The 15,032-nt window shown below is 37.8% G+C and overlaps 1 protein-coding gene across 1 annotated transcript in view; it reads left to right on the top strand.

Annotated features, from left to right (window-relative positions):
• The window catches only part of FRS2 (fibroblast growth factor receptor substrate 2), a 48,612-nt gene that overhangs the window by 20,853 nt on the left and 12,727 nt on the right, over positions 1-15,032 (top strand). The window contains exon 2 of the mRNA XM_021544267.3: positions 12,601-12,706. The gene's annotated coding sequence lies outside the window, so the exon portion shown is untranslated. The remainder of the gene's footprint in view (positions 1-12,600; positions 12,707-15,032) is intronic.

Here is a 15,032-nt window from a genome sequence, read left to right on the forward strand (position 1 = left end):
TTGGCTGATTGAACTATCTGACTTATCTGTCCTCTTCTGGAAAATTGTTGTATCGGAGTGGTATCCATTTTGCTTGTTGTAACTACTTTGAAATTAAGCTCCAAGTCCTGTGGATTGGTCAGAACCATAACTTTCTTTTAATTATTCTGTTTAAAAGAAACTGCCTAAATCTGAATTCTTCTTTATTCTGTCCTTTCTTTCAGGTTTTCTGTCTCTTTTCATTGACAGTAAGATGTGACTGATTACTTAACTGGAATATGAAATAAGTAACTACAAAGATATATCTGTAGGCATGGTTTCAAAGTGCATTTTTCTTTGTGCTGCTGTTGGTGTAAACAGTGCCAGCCCCTGACTTGTGTTTGAATGTTCGTGTGGTGAACCTGATCAGGAAGGTGGCCCAGGTTAAAAAAAATAGCTGAGCAAGGAAAACAATGAGCAATTATGAGTTATGAGTGACCTGCTGATGTTTGGAAGTGATGGGTAATGTAAAAAGTATTTCTAGAAAGGAAAACCTGAGGTAGCTGGAATTCAGGTGGTTATGGGATTTTATTATTATTTTGTATTTTATTTCTCAGTAATGACAAATGGTATTTTACATACATTTAGGTAGAGATGCATTAACTGGAGGAGGAACATAACTCAGTTTATCCCGTTGCAATTCTCCATTGCCTTCTGCAAAGAGCTTCTTGAACTGTGGGGAGAAGAAGAGGGATGGGAAGATGAAATGAACCTTGAGATTGTGAGCTTTATTTTGAGGATTGCTGGTTTAGGAGATGGTGGCTAACTCATGAATAGGGACTCTTCATAAAGGAGACAACTTGTCTTTATTGGCTTTAGCCAATACACCTCATAATCAACAACTCTCATGGAGGCCTGCAGGGTTTCCAGAGCTTCAGTATTCCCTTTGTTTTGGTTTCTTGTTTGCAAGGCCTTTTTGAAGTTTAATAATAAAAAAATTAACAGCAGAGCTACTGTTTGGACCTTATAAGCCAGTGTGCTCTGCCAAGTGGTACTACTTCACTATCCATTAAATAGCACAGGTGGCATACAGTATCACAGAGTGTGATCAGTTTGACTAGTGATTTGTGAGAGAGAGTGTCATAAAATATGAAGAATTAATGTAGTGTATTCTACACATGCTGGCCCCCTGGCTTCAAATGTATATATTTTCCACTGTGTAAGTCCATCAGAAAAAGCACAAACTGTGTAGCTGTGGAGGGTAGATTTTGGAGACTTCAGTCCCAGGTAGAGACAAGACCCTGTTGTGTAACTCATAGCATTTTCAAAGAGTGTTGTGAGTGCTGCTTTGATGTAGTCATGGTTAGTAATGGTAGTAAAATTTGGCATCTTCAGCAGTTTCTAGAATTAATTCTTTATGAGAGAAAATGTGCATTCAATATAGCCATCAGATGCTAACAAAATGGATGGGTAAGGGCAAGCTTGTTCATGCTAGCTATAAATCAGTTTATTTTCCATATGCAAAAGTGTTTGGAGTTTTAGTGTGGTATTTAAACTACATCAACCTTTTTCTTATTATCTAGAAGTTACAGAAATTTGCAGCACAAAATGAGTCACAAAATAATACAGAAAATGTAGCCAGTGTGAACTCGTATGTAGAGATTACCTCTGAATGCAGTTGTAGAGAAACAAAACATCTGTATGGAGGCTTTAAAGGCTACACTGTTTCAAGTGATATTTGACATTGCAGTGTTTGGAATTCCCCATGGCCAAGGAAAAGAGAAGGTGTGTGGGGTTTGTCTGAGGCTGAAACTTAAGGCTACTGTGCCTGCATTGGGAAAGTGCAGGGTACTTCTTTAGGCCTTTTAACTTTTTTTTTTTTTAGCCTAGTTGTATCACTCCTGCTTATTCAATCTGAACAGGTACTTATGAATCCAAATCTTGGATATGACTGTTTTGTGAGAGTATGTAATACACACATTCTAGCATCATAGTTGTTGATTAGAATACATGCATGTGTTACAAAAATGAAGATCCAAAAAGGTTGTTTTTTATCCTTAAATATCTACCACTTATGACGATAGGAGATAATTTCAGTACAAGAAAGAGAATGTGCTTCTAAAGAGTGCTTCTAAATATCATGTTACACACAAAATCAACAGTTTAATCCTAAAAACCTTCCACAGAAATTATTTTCTAAATGATACCTATTCAGACTTGTTAATAGAAGGGATCTTATGGAAGAACTTGTTTAAACAGAAACGTATACGTATATATAAAAACATAGCTATACACTTCTAATGTGTATATATATTTTTTTTTTTTCTCTCTGGTGAAGAAAGCTTCCTTTTGTTGTAAATGTCCTTTCTTCAAAAACGGGCACTATTACCATACAGTCTTTCTATCTAAATATATCGGTCAGTAAAGTGCCTGAAGATTAAGCTGCAGTAATGTCTTGGGAAGAGTTAAATTTTACAAAGAGAAGAAAATCAGATTATTTTCTTTTCACCTCCCTTTTTCCACCATCTCAAATCCTGTCCCGGGCCATACTCTTCTAGGAAATAAAGATAGAGTTGGTAATAGAAATTCAAAAAGGTGACCCAGGGAAAAAAAAAAAAATTATGTAGCAAATAATGAGGTCTGTTATGAACAAAACAGCCTTGCTGGGACACCTTGGCTTGAGCTAAGTACTAACATTGAAATGTTAATTAGCTAATTGCTCCTGGGAATCACCTACAACCTCACCCACACTAGGAACTGGGATGCAAAATAATCCAGTGGAATCATGGGAGGGGGTTTTGGGAATGAAAAGCACCCCTAAATGGAAAAGCTGGGCACTGTGGAGGGGGCTGGATGGGTGTGCTGGTTGGAGAAAAGGGAACCCCATCCCTAGTCTTGTGTTTGACCTGTCACCATAACCTGCAGAGGACCAGACTGGACTGGGAAGCAGGCACAAAGGAACACACTCTTCCTGGTGTTACCAGGAGGGAAGGAGAGGGATAGCTGCTGCTGGATCTGGCAACAGGCTCTGCACATCCCCCCCCCCAACCCTTTGGCTACCAGTGTGCCAGGAGGAAAGGAGAGAGGACGGTCTGCACCTCTTCAATTCCAGCCACCAGTGTGCCATGGAGACTCCAGGGACAGACTGCACACCTTCTCACCCTTTGGCTACTGGGAAAGAGCTGCAACAGCGGGGGCGAGCTCTGTGTCGAGCCCCCTGCCCAGCCAATCTTTTTAATAAAGAGCTGAACATTAATAAAGGCATAGACCCTGCTCATTTCAAGGTCCACAGCTGATGGTATTGAGGAATTCTAAATAGTTGCTGTGTTTGCATAAGCCATGTGTTCATTCCTATATAACAATTAATTATGTTGACTTTGTCATGAAACCAATGGTTCTGTGACAGTTATTTTACCATAAGAATCAGAGATTTAGTTTTATCTTTTTAGGAAGAATGTCATAACAAAATTCAGTGCAAGATCCTGAGGTAGGGCAAAGTGATATTTGTTTCTATGATCTTCAAGTTACCTGAGATGCATTCTCTTGACATATTTAATTTGCTTGCACTCTGTCTGCTTGCTCACTATGCAGCCAGGCTTGTTCCTGGGTGATTTAGCCAGGATCCCTTGTGAGTGACACAGGACAAGAAAAAAGCTGTAAAATCTTAATAACATCTCCGACATCTTTATCAACTGCTAATGTGAAGATGATTTTTGCATGATCTTTTATGTCTTTTAATCATCATGAGATGTTGTGATGTGCTTTTCTTAGTCTTTAGCTTCCATGAGTCACAGAAGGGTCATCAGTGAATTTTGTGTTAAAATACATGTCAATAGTCTGTTTCAGGGATGTGGTAACAGGAAAAGGAACGATATACACAGTAAGATGCAAACTTTTGTTAGGCTGCAGGCTCTTCCACCGGTGGCTGTTCTGATCAGGCCTTGCTGCTGGGGAGCACTCCTGTGGGTATGGTGCTCTTCCTTATGTGGGCAAGCTAAGCTTTAATCTTTGTCCTGCTCCTTGTTCTGGTGTGTGGATATTGACATGCACGTGCTGACATACGCATTTCTATTGACACATCTTCTCCTAATATTTTTTTAGCTTTTTAAAATACTAAAAGGTAAGTTATGCAAAGCAGACAATATGGATTTATAAAAAGGTAAGTTTATTTGTTAGAACAAAATGGTGCCCAATCTTAACGTTGAAGAGCAGTTGTCAAATATGGTGTAAATCATCCACAAGAGAATCAATCTTTGTAGGGTTCTGTATTGAGAGAAGTAGGCTAATGCAAACATTTCTGTAGTTTTTCAGCAATGATCAAGAAGGACACATAAGACCCTAAATGGAGCTTTTTAAACACATGGAAGTAAAATATAAGGAAGTGGACTTTTTAGGTGTGTTAATTATGGAGGACTGTGAATAAAGGTTGTTTTGCTTAATGAAACTTTGCTCTCCATTGTACAGGTAGATCAAACTAGTTTTTAGTAGCTTCCATCTCAAACATAAAAATAATTTTTAGGGCATGGATCAACTAGACTAATGGGAAGGGTGTTAAATCACTAACAAAGAAGTTCTCAAAGATGTAGTTGTTTAGTGACATAAAATTGACTGTAAGAGATTCAACAAGGAAAAGGAGAAAATAATTGCTTGTATGTAAAAATGTGATTTTGGGTTTTACTTAAATCTGCCATGCACATTCCAATAATCAGAATTTGAATGAGTTGCTTTAGCCCAAAGCACAGACATCTGTGCAATCAAGTTACCATGATTTAGCAAATCAGCCACATTAACTAAATGTTTTTATGCTCTTCTTCACTGTGAATACAAAGAAAATAAATTTAATTTAAACCTGCTTTTTCGCAGATGCAATTCAGTGGTGACAAAAGATACCGTAAGACTGTGAATTTTACTTCAGTGACCAATCAGCATAGTTTTTTATTTAGTCTTTCCTTTTTATGTAATGATTTGGGGCCACAGGGTAGGTGAATTTTAATGATTATTGGAGGGTCTTCTAAAGTGGGAAGAAAAAATGTGCAAGAAGCACATGAAGAGATATGTAAGCAGAACTAAGAAAATTGTGAGCCTTTCAAAAGTGATGAGAAGAGTTCTGTGTGGAAGATGGAAAAATGGAAATTAAAGAAGGCAAGCTATTTTTAATAGCTTTAATGAGGTCTTGGGAGGATTCGGTTGTCAGTTTTCCAAGAAATAAAAACCATATATAAAAGCTTGATGTTCAGGTAGGGCCAGATTCCTTGTATCCAAGTACTAAGAACTTGCTGATAGTGGAAGCAATAGATGGATAGATGAAGAAGGGCACATACTGAGAATACATACTAAAATGATATACAAACTATGTTTGGTTATTTATTTAGTTTAATAAAACACAGTGGAATGGTCTCAGTTTTGATAACTTCTTACTGAATCTACTTAATATTTCAGTAAGAACGACCTTGCAGGCTTTCCAGAGTAGTTTCTATTAATGTATTAGAAGATTGCGTATAAAACATGTCAAAAACATAAAAGCAGAACTTAACCCTTGCTGAAATGTTTGAACAAACAATATTTCAAAGATTAAAATATTGCAAAATATAAACTTAATGTCATTTACTTAATGACAAGATTTGGCACTTTACTGGCTTTGAAAACTTGGCAAGAGCTGCAGGCCTCAAGTTGTACGAGGCATTTGTGGTTAAATATTGGAGAACTGACTCACTATTTAAACAATTTCAAGTCAGGCTTCCTTTTCAAGAATTAAGCTAGATTCTCTCTTCTTCCTTGGCCCCATTACTTAATTATTGTAGCCTTCCACTATATTTTCCCATCTTGTTACCTTACTCCTTGATCCTGTATCCAAAAAGCATTTCCATAGCACAGCTCTTAAAACTTCAGTCCCATGTCTGCTGGTTTATTGTTGTGTAAAAATGATGCTTTCAGTATATGCTATTTCTTAGAGGATGTTTTAAAAGAAATTCAGATTTTCCAAGAATAAAATACTTTATAATGCTTGCTTATTTAACCTAATGTCATGGTTTGGAGTTTGATGTTCTGCTATTCTGTTAAAAGGATGCAGTTAATCTGGCAGACATTCACAGGAAACAATATGGTGCTGTGGATCTGGAGAAATTGTTTTACTAAGAAATTGAAAAATATTTGCGTGTGTGTAAGTTGTTTTAAAAATGATACCAAGTAAAACATAAGTCTTGTTTCTCTGGAAGTTTAGTGTAAGAGGATCAGGTTTTGGAGAGTGATTAAAGAGTAGAACAAGCAACCATGTCCCACATCCTCAGAGGGACTAATGGGGACAGTGAAGCAAACCGTGTTTGTGCTCCTGTTCAAGATTCATGTTCATTAAAGACCTAGAGTTTTCAAAATGCACTGAAGTAATTCTTGTTCATTGACAACCTAGGGTTTTCAGAATGCACTGAGGTGAAAATTTGAAACTCTGTTTAAGGCTGTACGTGTGTCTGTGTGCACTTGGTGAATCGAACAGTTGTACCAACCTAGTATCGGGATGAAATGTGTGATTACCCTTTATATTGCATTGGGATAGGCCAAAGTATGGGGGTACCACATCTCAGGATAAAGGAGTGCAGTTCTTAGAATGTCATGCCAGAGCAAAGTGGAGAGATGTAGGATTGGTGTTACGTAAATTGGTCTTAAATGCCATGAAGTATTTAGGGTTGGCACAACATTGCTGCCTGCTGCAGTTCTTTCTCTGCTCATCGTAGCTCAGCTACTTGACCTGGACTTTAATCTTCACTTCTGCAGTAATTGTGGTGAATATAAAAGCTTTTCTGTCAGAATGAACATATGTTTTTTTAAGGAATTACTGTTGAACAATGTTCCTGCAAATGTTTAACTATCTCACCTAAATGTGAGCATTTTGCTGAAATTATCACTTTTAAGGAGAACTGTAGAGAATTAATAGTAGCAGAATGTTTCAAATTTTTGCATAATGACTCTTCAAGATCAATTGCTAGTTCTGAATTTAAACAAACAACAAGGCTCCAAAGTTGCTTTTCCTTATGTTTAATTTTATGCCATTTTAGTTTTATTAAATGATACTGGCTATTTTTATAGGGCACTAATAAATATGAAATAAAAAGTTGTTGTTCATTTTGAATCCAAATATATGGTCAAGTTGTGAGGTGATTTGAGTGTTGAAAAGCACGAGTAAGAAAAAAAGAAAGTCTCCTGTGAGTTTGAGGAGCAGGCAGTTGGCAGCAGCAGAAGGTGCCGGCAAAGGAATGCTGCTGAGAGGGCGAGTTCTGGTGTGATCCTGCATCAGCCTCCTCAGGGTGTGTTCAAAGAGGCTCTGAGGGCACTGCGCTGAAATGGCAAACTGGTCTGCTCAAGCTGCTGTGTGGTTGCAATAATTTTGTTTTCATTGGAGCCAGAAAGCTTTTACAGTTTAGCTTGGGTTATGTCAGTTTTGTTGTTTTGTTTTTGTTTTTCCCTTTGGAAAAGGCTAAAGAGAGAAAAGGAGTGTACATTTATTGCTGCGTTTTAATCATGAGTCTGACAACATGCTCATTTAATAAAAATATTGAGTGAAAACTGCACCTGTTAGCATAAGCAAAGTTATAAACTAGATTCTGCAGCTTCACCTCAACCCTTAGTACTTTGTTTTCCCTAATTGCAGCCAGCGGCACCAAAGTATTTCTCAGCATGTTTAGTTTCTTCTTGGATCTCCTTCATTGTAGTTTTTAACTCTGCTATGGTTTGTTAGTACTGCTTTTTTTCATCTGCCTAAGGTACTGAGGCACCTTCAATATTAATTTTCCTAATAATCGTTGCCAAGAGGATGAAGGGCAAGGACTATGTCTGACCCTAGTTCAGTTTGCTTTACTGTTAAAGCAGCTTCTTCCCAAAATGCGTTGGTTTCTTGGGTGTGAATTGTTGTTGTTTGTCAGACTGCGTGAGGCCAGAGCCTTCCAGAACACCTGAAAGAAGATGAGTAGATTTAAATGATGGTGGCAGGCGTGGGCAGGCAAGGAGAACATTTTGTGCTTCTTTTGCTGTATTTCTCATAGGGTTTCTCCCTGTTCTTCTGAACACTCACATGCCATTAAACCCCTGTGTTTCCATGAGAGAACATTCCAACTTTGTCACCTCTTTTGTCTCTTGTAATTCCAAACATTCAAGTCAGTCTTTGCATGTACAGATTTTACTTTTTCTCTTCTGGTAATTATAAAGCAAAGAAGTCCTTTTTTTTGACCATTGGGGAAATAAGGCTCTTGGATTTTAAGGCCACACTCAATAATTATTAGCTTTATTTTGGTGCTTCATCTCTTATGTGCATGTGAGGTCTGGTACATAGGAGTCCTGTGTACCAGAAACATTTTGTTTTCCAGTTAAAAAACTTGGCTTCATGGCAGTGAAGATACGCTAGCCAAAATAAACAGAAGGTCAAAGTATAGGTTATTTTAAGTCTGAGTAGGATACCAGGATTCTTAAATCATGCAGAATTTGCCAGCATGGATTACATCACAACTCTAAAGACCTAGGATATATCACATTAGGTACAGAGGTTATCCATTTAATTTGTTGCATTAGCCAGTTGTGAAATGGGCAGTTTTCAGCTACCAACAAAATTCAAAAGACTGACTGCAGTACCATTCAGCATTCTTCACCTATATTCTGAAATGAATAGCGTGCTAATAAAACAGTCATTGTCTTACTAAATAACGTTTTTCTTACATGTTAAATTGTTTTCTCTTATTTGTCTGCTGTCTTACACTTTCATACAACATTTCTTTTGTGTGGTAAGCTGAAAGCTGCTTTGGTGTAGTGACTACTCTGGTTAATGAGGAGAGAGGTGTAATGAGTTACTTAGAAATTTTCTATGTATAACTTGAAATGTTCAGATTTATACTCTCGGTTTCAATTTAATCTCCGAGGCAACATTTTCCAGGTGAAATTATCACCTGCTGTATGAAAACCATTGACAAGTGCTTGGAAACGGAGATGAGAAAATGAGTTAAAATATATCTGTGGGGATTTGGCTGTGATTTCTTCAAGTATTTCCTGTTTGTGTGTGAGATTGCAGGATGGGCAGGTGTACTGATGGTCACTGTAATACTAAATTGGGGATACTTCTCTGAATCCTTCTAGAAATTGTAAACATCCAAATTCTTGAGGGCCAGGAATTTTGAACTTTGGGAGGAGGTTATCCAAGTTAGTTTTGCCTCTTTCAGTGTGTTCAATTGTCTAGCACATTACTTGTGATATTTACTCCTAGTGTCTACTTTAGATGCAGTTTAGACAACCAGTGTTTGGACTCTGTTTCTTACACACTAAATGGAAAGACAGAGCAGAGGACCTAGCACTGTGGCAAGCTAGTGGTTTGGAAGGCCAGTTTTTCATTTGAAAAGACTCTGCAAAAGATGGGTTAACAGACAAGGCACCCTTGCTTCTCCCTGCCTCTTCTGAGGTGTGCTATGATTTGGGCTTTTTTCTCTCCCTGATTTTTAGGAGGTTTGTGAGAGGAATTAATGTGTATGGAAAATATCTCCAGCTTTTAGATCAGCTTTTCAGCCATGAGCTGACTTGAATGAGGTGACTACCAGCAAATGAGGAGTAGGATAGCAGCATGCCTGTGTGGCCTTTTTGTGTAAGGGGAATACATGCCTTTTTCTCATCATTCCCAGCCTGGAGAGACTGCAGAATTGCAAATGTTTGAATATCTGCAAGCTTTTGATTGTGTTGTTCTTTTTAAAGTACCCACTCTTGTTTACACTGATGCATTGTCTTCTGAGAGATTAGCATAAATAATAGGCCCTGCTTAATCAGTGAGGTAAAGAGCCATGTTTTACTTCACAAAGTCAAGTAATAAATCTTAGTGAAGTTAACAGCAGTTCCCACCCTTTACTTCCATTAACAAGGTTTAGATGAGTGTTGGTCCTGGTTTGTCTTGCCTGGGATTTTTACCTTGCAATGCAGTAATGAATGTGTTAGGAACAAGCAGAGGATACCCTCCATCCTTTTCCCCCTCCTTGAAGGACTGCACCCAACCACCACTGATGCTTTGTGAATGGGAAATTACAGCTACTAAATTTGACATTGTAGACATAACTTAGGGTTGTGACTGTGGAAATGTCTACTACTTCTTGTATGTTTAAGTTTGAGTAAATATTTTGCAATCTGAAGTTCTGAACTGAATAAACAGCCAACTTCTGATTGGAAGCAACTGTTTGGAGAATTTTGTTATTGCTTTACATTTAAAAGAAGTTAAGTACTGCAAGTTTGTGTGCTTTCTTTAATCTATTATAAAACTCTGTTTAGATTGTTTAAGAATCATTCTTAGATAACTGAAATAGGCTACTCTGCTTTAGGTAGCCAAACCATGTAAAAGGGTTAAAACTGTGCTAGAAAAATACCAAGGTAAAGACCAGTGCAAACATACCTGCATTAGAATAGCTAGCCTGTGAACATTTTTATTTTAATTATTTTTCCAATGACTACCTCCTAAGATTCACCCAAGTGAGTAGGTCATGTTTTCTGCTCCCTCTTTCTATTTGCCTGTTCTGAAAATTTTAACAGGAAACTCGGTAAACTTCAATCCCAATAGTTAGTAAAGTGGCTAATTTTTCTGAAAACTGGGTGGATGTGACTAAGGCTGTGATTCTGTCCCCAGCTGGTTCTGGCACTTGCCAAACTCTCTGCTAGCTGGTTTGGTATGCTAAGCCAGCAGAAATCTAACCTGACCAAAATCACAGTTCAATAATATCAGCTAGATTGGGTAGGGTCATCCCATAATCAAATCTTGACCTTGCAGAGGGATAGGTGCACAACTGTATGCAAAAGTGCATCTCTGTCAAGCAGTTCAATAAGTTTACCTTTTGGTACCTTTGTGAAATCTCGGATTTAGTTTCAAGTTATGTATAAGTTGTTAATTATTTCTTTTTTTTAATGTCCTATTGCAGAGTGCTCACAAACTTATGTTGATATCATAAGTTGATATGATCCATACATGTTAATCAGAATTACTTTATTGGGTCACACTTGAAGTATCAGTTTGTCCAGTATCCTGTTTCTGACAGTAAATAGTATATTCGGAGAGCCAATAGTAAATATACAGGGAAGAGTATAGTAAGAAGGAACATGTTATGATCATTCCTTAAGGCCCTTCTAAGTATCTGCACCTTAGAGACTTTTTAAGCAAGATATGACATCCTTGAATTTAAAAGTTATTTGTGGAGCTTGCATTTGTCCAATTTACTTTCTGAATCTTTAACATTTTGGAACTCATTGCAGATCACAAAGCTTAGCTACAGATCATGTGCAAAAAATAACTTTTATGTGTTTGAACCCCAATTAATAATGTCAACTGCTGTTCTCTAATGGTTGCATTTGGAAAATACTTTTGCTTTATTTAACTTCTCTTTGTCACCTATAATTCTGTACTCATTTTTTCTGCTCTGTGTGCTCCTTTTTTCATCCTAAGTTGTCTAAGTAGCATATTTCTGCTTTCACTCTGTCTTTTTCGACAGGGGAGGCCTGATGGCATACATTACTACATCTGTGGGTACACTGTGGATTAATGCCATAGAATTGTCTTTTTGGTTTGGCACTTTCAAGTCTTTCCAAGCAGTTATGTTTTGTTTGCTTTATGATAGCTGTCCAGCTAGAGTTTCCTTTGGATTGCATGACTACGTGACTGATCTTTCCTGACAGATGAGCTCCTTTGCTAGGAGTGTTATTTTTGCATTTGCCGATGTTGAATTTCTGGTAATTTCTTCCACAATCCCTTCACAAGTAAGAGGGTTCTGCAACTGATACAATCATGCATGCCTAGGACCTGGGATGAAATTAGGACTAGATTGCACGGATGTTATGCAAAAATGCAGAGTACTTTGGTTTGCCAAGATTTTAATCCAGGGGCAAAACAGGGGACAGCTGATGAATACAAAGAATTGCAACAAAAAATTTATAAGCAAAGCTGCCGTGGTCTCAAAGAAGTTTGCATAGACATAATAATAAAGTATTATTCTGAGAAATTAGCCCATCTATTGTGTTTAATAAGTAGCATCAAAGGAAGCATCAAGTATTTGGCAATTTTACAAAGAGAGAACAGAGACTGCCAGCTGTTAGCATGATGGAAGCAGCAGTTAGCTTTAAGTGTTACATGCAAGTGGATAGCTAGTGTGAGAATAATCTAAGGGGTGGGGAAGTAAAAGCAAGCAATTTATGGTTAATGTCATGGAGCAAGAATCATGAGGAAAGCAGAGAAAGGGTGATGTGTTAGCCATACAAGTCAGCATTTATGTATGTTCAGTAGGATAAGCAGGAGGGAGTTAAATGGAGTGAGTTGTACATGTTCTGTTTGTCTGCTGTGGTTTGGGTTGGGTTGGTATGCACTGGGGATAATGGGAGCTTCACATCTGTCATTTCCACACTGAACTGGGTACGCAGTGAGTGGAGAATGAATGGAGTCCCCAGTGTGACGGGGTACATTGCAGAAAGGAATGCCAGATCCAAAGCATTGAAATGCCAGGGCAATGCAGAGGTCAGTCTTACCTAAAACATCATGAAGACCTTGCTTGATGACTAAATAATTATAAACAAAAGCATGTATTCTTGTTAATTTACTAACTGGCATCTTAAAAAGGAAAAAAATGTTATTTTTATTTACTTTTCTAGTTCTAGGTCCAATGATTAGTTCTGTGACAAGACAGCATGACACTTTGAGTATGACAGAAGCCCTGATGCTGCAGCAGAGGCTGGGAATATTAATGGCCAAATCTAGGTGAGTGATTTTTAATTCTGCCAGTTCCCTACCTGTTTAATTTCTTCCTCATAGCCTTGGTTTGCATCTCATCTTTGAAGTTTTTCTGAAATATTAGTGTTAGAGCATACTTGAGACAAAATAACAAGCTTGTATGATTATTGATTACATACCCTTTCTTTGTTGTTCCTGAGATACAGAGGCTGTGCTTCAAATATCTTCATATACTACTGTTTTCTTCTTGCAACTGTAGTGATTTTTTTTCTCCAAAGTGCTTTGGATTTTAAGTTCTGGGTTTTTTTTAAAGTTTTTTAAAGAAGCAGGCACCTGTATTCTACGGACTGTCAGTTATTTCATGCTTTGTCAGCTATTTCATGCATAGGAAGTCAGCATGCAGCTATGTAGTTCTGTTTGCACTACAAAAAACATTTGAGGAGGTCTAAGTCTGGGCTTTATTGAGTGCATGCATTTGTGCCTGAAGGCTGCTTGAGGCATATGCAACTACATTGGGTGGACCAGAGTATTCACTGTTAATCTGCATTGAGGCTGTTGTCACCTGATGCTCTTCATAGCAGGGGATTCTCAGGCTAAACAGCACAGTGGTAGCAGGTTGACAAGAACATCATCTGAACATTACCCTGACATTGAGGGGTGCCAGGGTAGGAAACCAGAATTACGTGTTATCACCTGTATCTCCCTTTCTAAACAGAAGAGGAGGAAGAACTATTACTGCTACAACTATTGCTGCTACTACTATAAAAATTTCAAAACTTCACAATGCAAAAAAAAAAAGTTGTGTCTAGCACAGATTCTCTGCAGCAGTAGAAGCAAACAAACAATGCCCAGTTTAATTTTGAGTTGGGGAAAAAATATTTATTAATGTAATGCATGTTTTCATGTTACGGCCAGAAATGACATTAAAGAATCCATGATTTTGATAAGGTGTCTGGTATTTTGCCTCTTTATGACTGGATTAATTGGAGCAGTGTTGTTACCGCTGCAGGAGATTCTTGGTGGCTGATATATACAGTCTCTGGAGTAGGAGTATCTCTTTTAAATGGCTTTTCTGATGAAAAAAAGTGGAAGAGTTAGCTGCTCTTAATTGTATTCTTTGCATCTTATCCCTTAGCAGACTAAAGAGCTACGTGGACACTACTGTTGCGTGCTAATAAAAATGCCTGTCTAGGAACCAAGTCATGGTTTTCTTAAGATGATGACATTGGATTTTTTCCCCTAGGAAGACTTACCAGCCCATACTGTCTTCTTTCTTCTTGATCTGTAGTGTTAGAACTCTTGTTGACTTAATAGTCTCTTCTAGGATTTTGCCCCATTTTTCATTTGTGTGGTGGAAGTTTTAGTTCTTATCCAATATAAAAATGGTGTGAAAGGGTTGTGTTTTCTTTTGTCAGACTTTCTTGCATTTAAGAAATGTGAGATTTAACCCTTTTGTACGGTGGTAGAGAGTGAAACAGCAAGTTACGAGACTTCATTTTGTGAACATTTTATTGAACTGTTTTGTGAACGTTTTCCTACACACAGAGAAATCTTTAAATGAAAATACCAAAAATATTGAGGTGATTTTTTTTGTTTCATTACTTTAGCCATGCTGTTCAGTGTTACTTGAGTATTTTTACGGTTTTAAAATGAATGTGTAATGCAATCCAAATGGAAATTTACAGAAATAAGAAACTCCAAGTATTAAGACATTTGTGTTGAATGTGGGGTTTTTTCCTTCCCTTGTCTTTGAATACATAGTTTGATATACACTGCTATATTGGAAATACTCAAAATTGGAAGCACAGAGCCTCACTGCGTGGCTGCCAGCACAGGGCTGCCTGCAGGCCTGGAGCCCCTCCACCCTAGAGGTGCCAAAGCCAGGGCAGCCTTTCAGGGTTGCCATATGGGCTTTTTGTCTTGCCTGTGCCTGGTAACCTGCTACAGCCCAGGGCTTCTAGGGGTGTCTCTAGTGCTCTGCTCCTGAGCCAGGGAGTGCTCATTTAGATGGAACTGGAATCCAGATAGCTGCCTTGTGTAAAAAACCTGGCTTAGGAAATGAGAATCTCACGCAATAAGTGGTTTGGTTTAGTTTTCTCTCAAGCTGCTATTTGTCACCTTATTGGGAATTAAGGTGACAAATCAAGAGTCTGCTAGTAACCTCAAGTTGAGTTATTGGTAGGACTTTAACAGCTCAGTTTTGCCAGTCCTTACTGTCAAATCCAAATTAACTATCATATTTGCAGTATCTATGTTGACTTTTTTATTAAATGTGACTGTAACATTCATCCTGAATAATTGTATGTCAGAGTAATTTGCATTGGGTTGTTTGTTGATGTTACTTCATTTTTAC

This window comes from Lonchura striata, chromosome 1A (genome assembly GCF_050655825.1).
Source record: "Lonchura striata isolate lonStrDom1 chromosome 1A, ASM5065582v1, whole genome shotgun sequence".
Taxonomy (NCBI): Eukaryota; Metazoa; Chordata; class Aves; order Passeriformes; family Estrildidae; genus Lonchura; species Lonchura striata.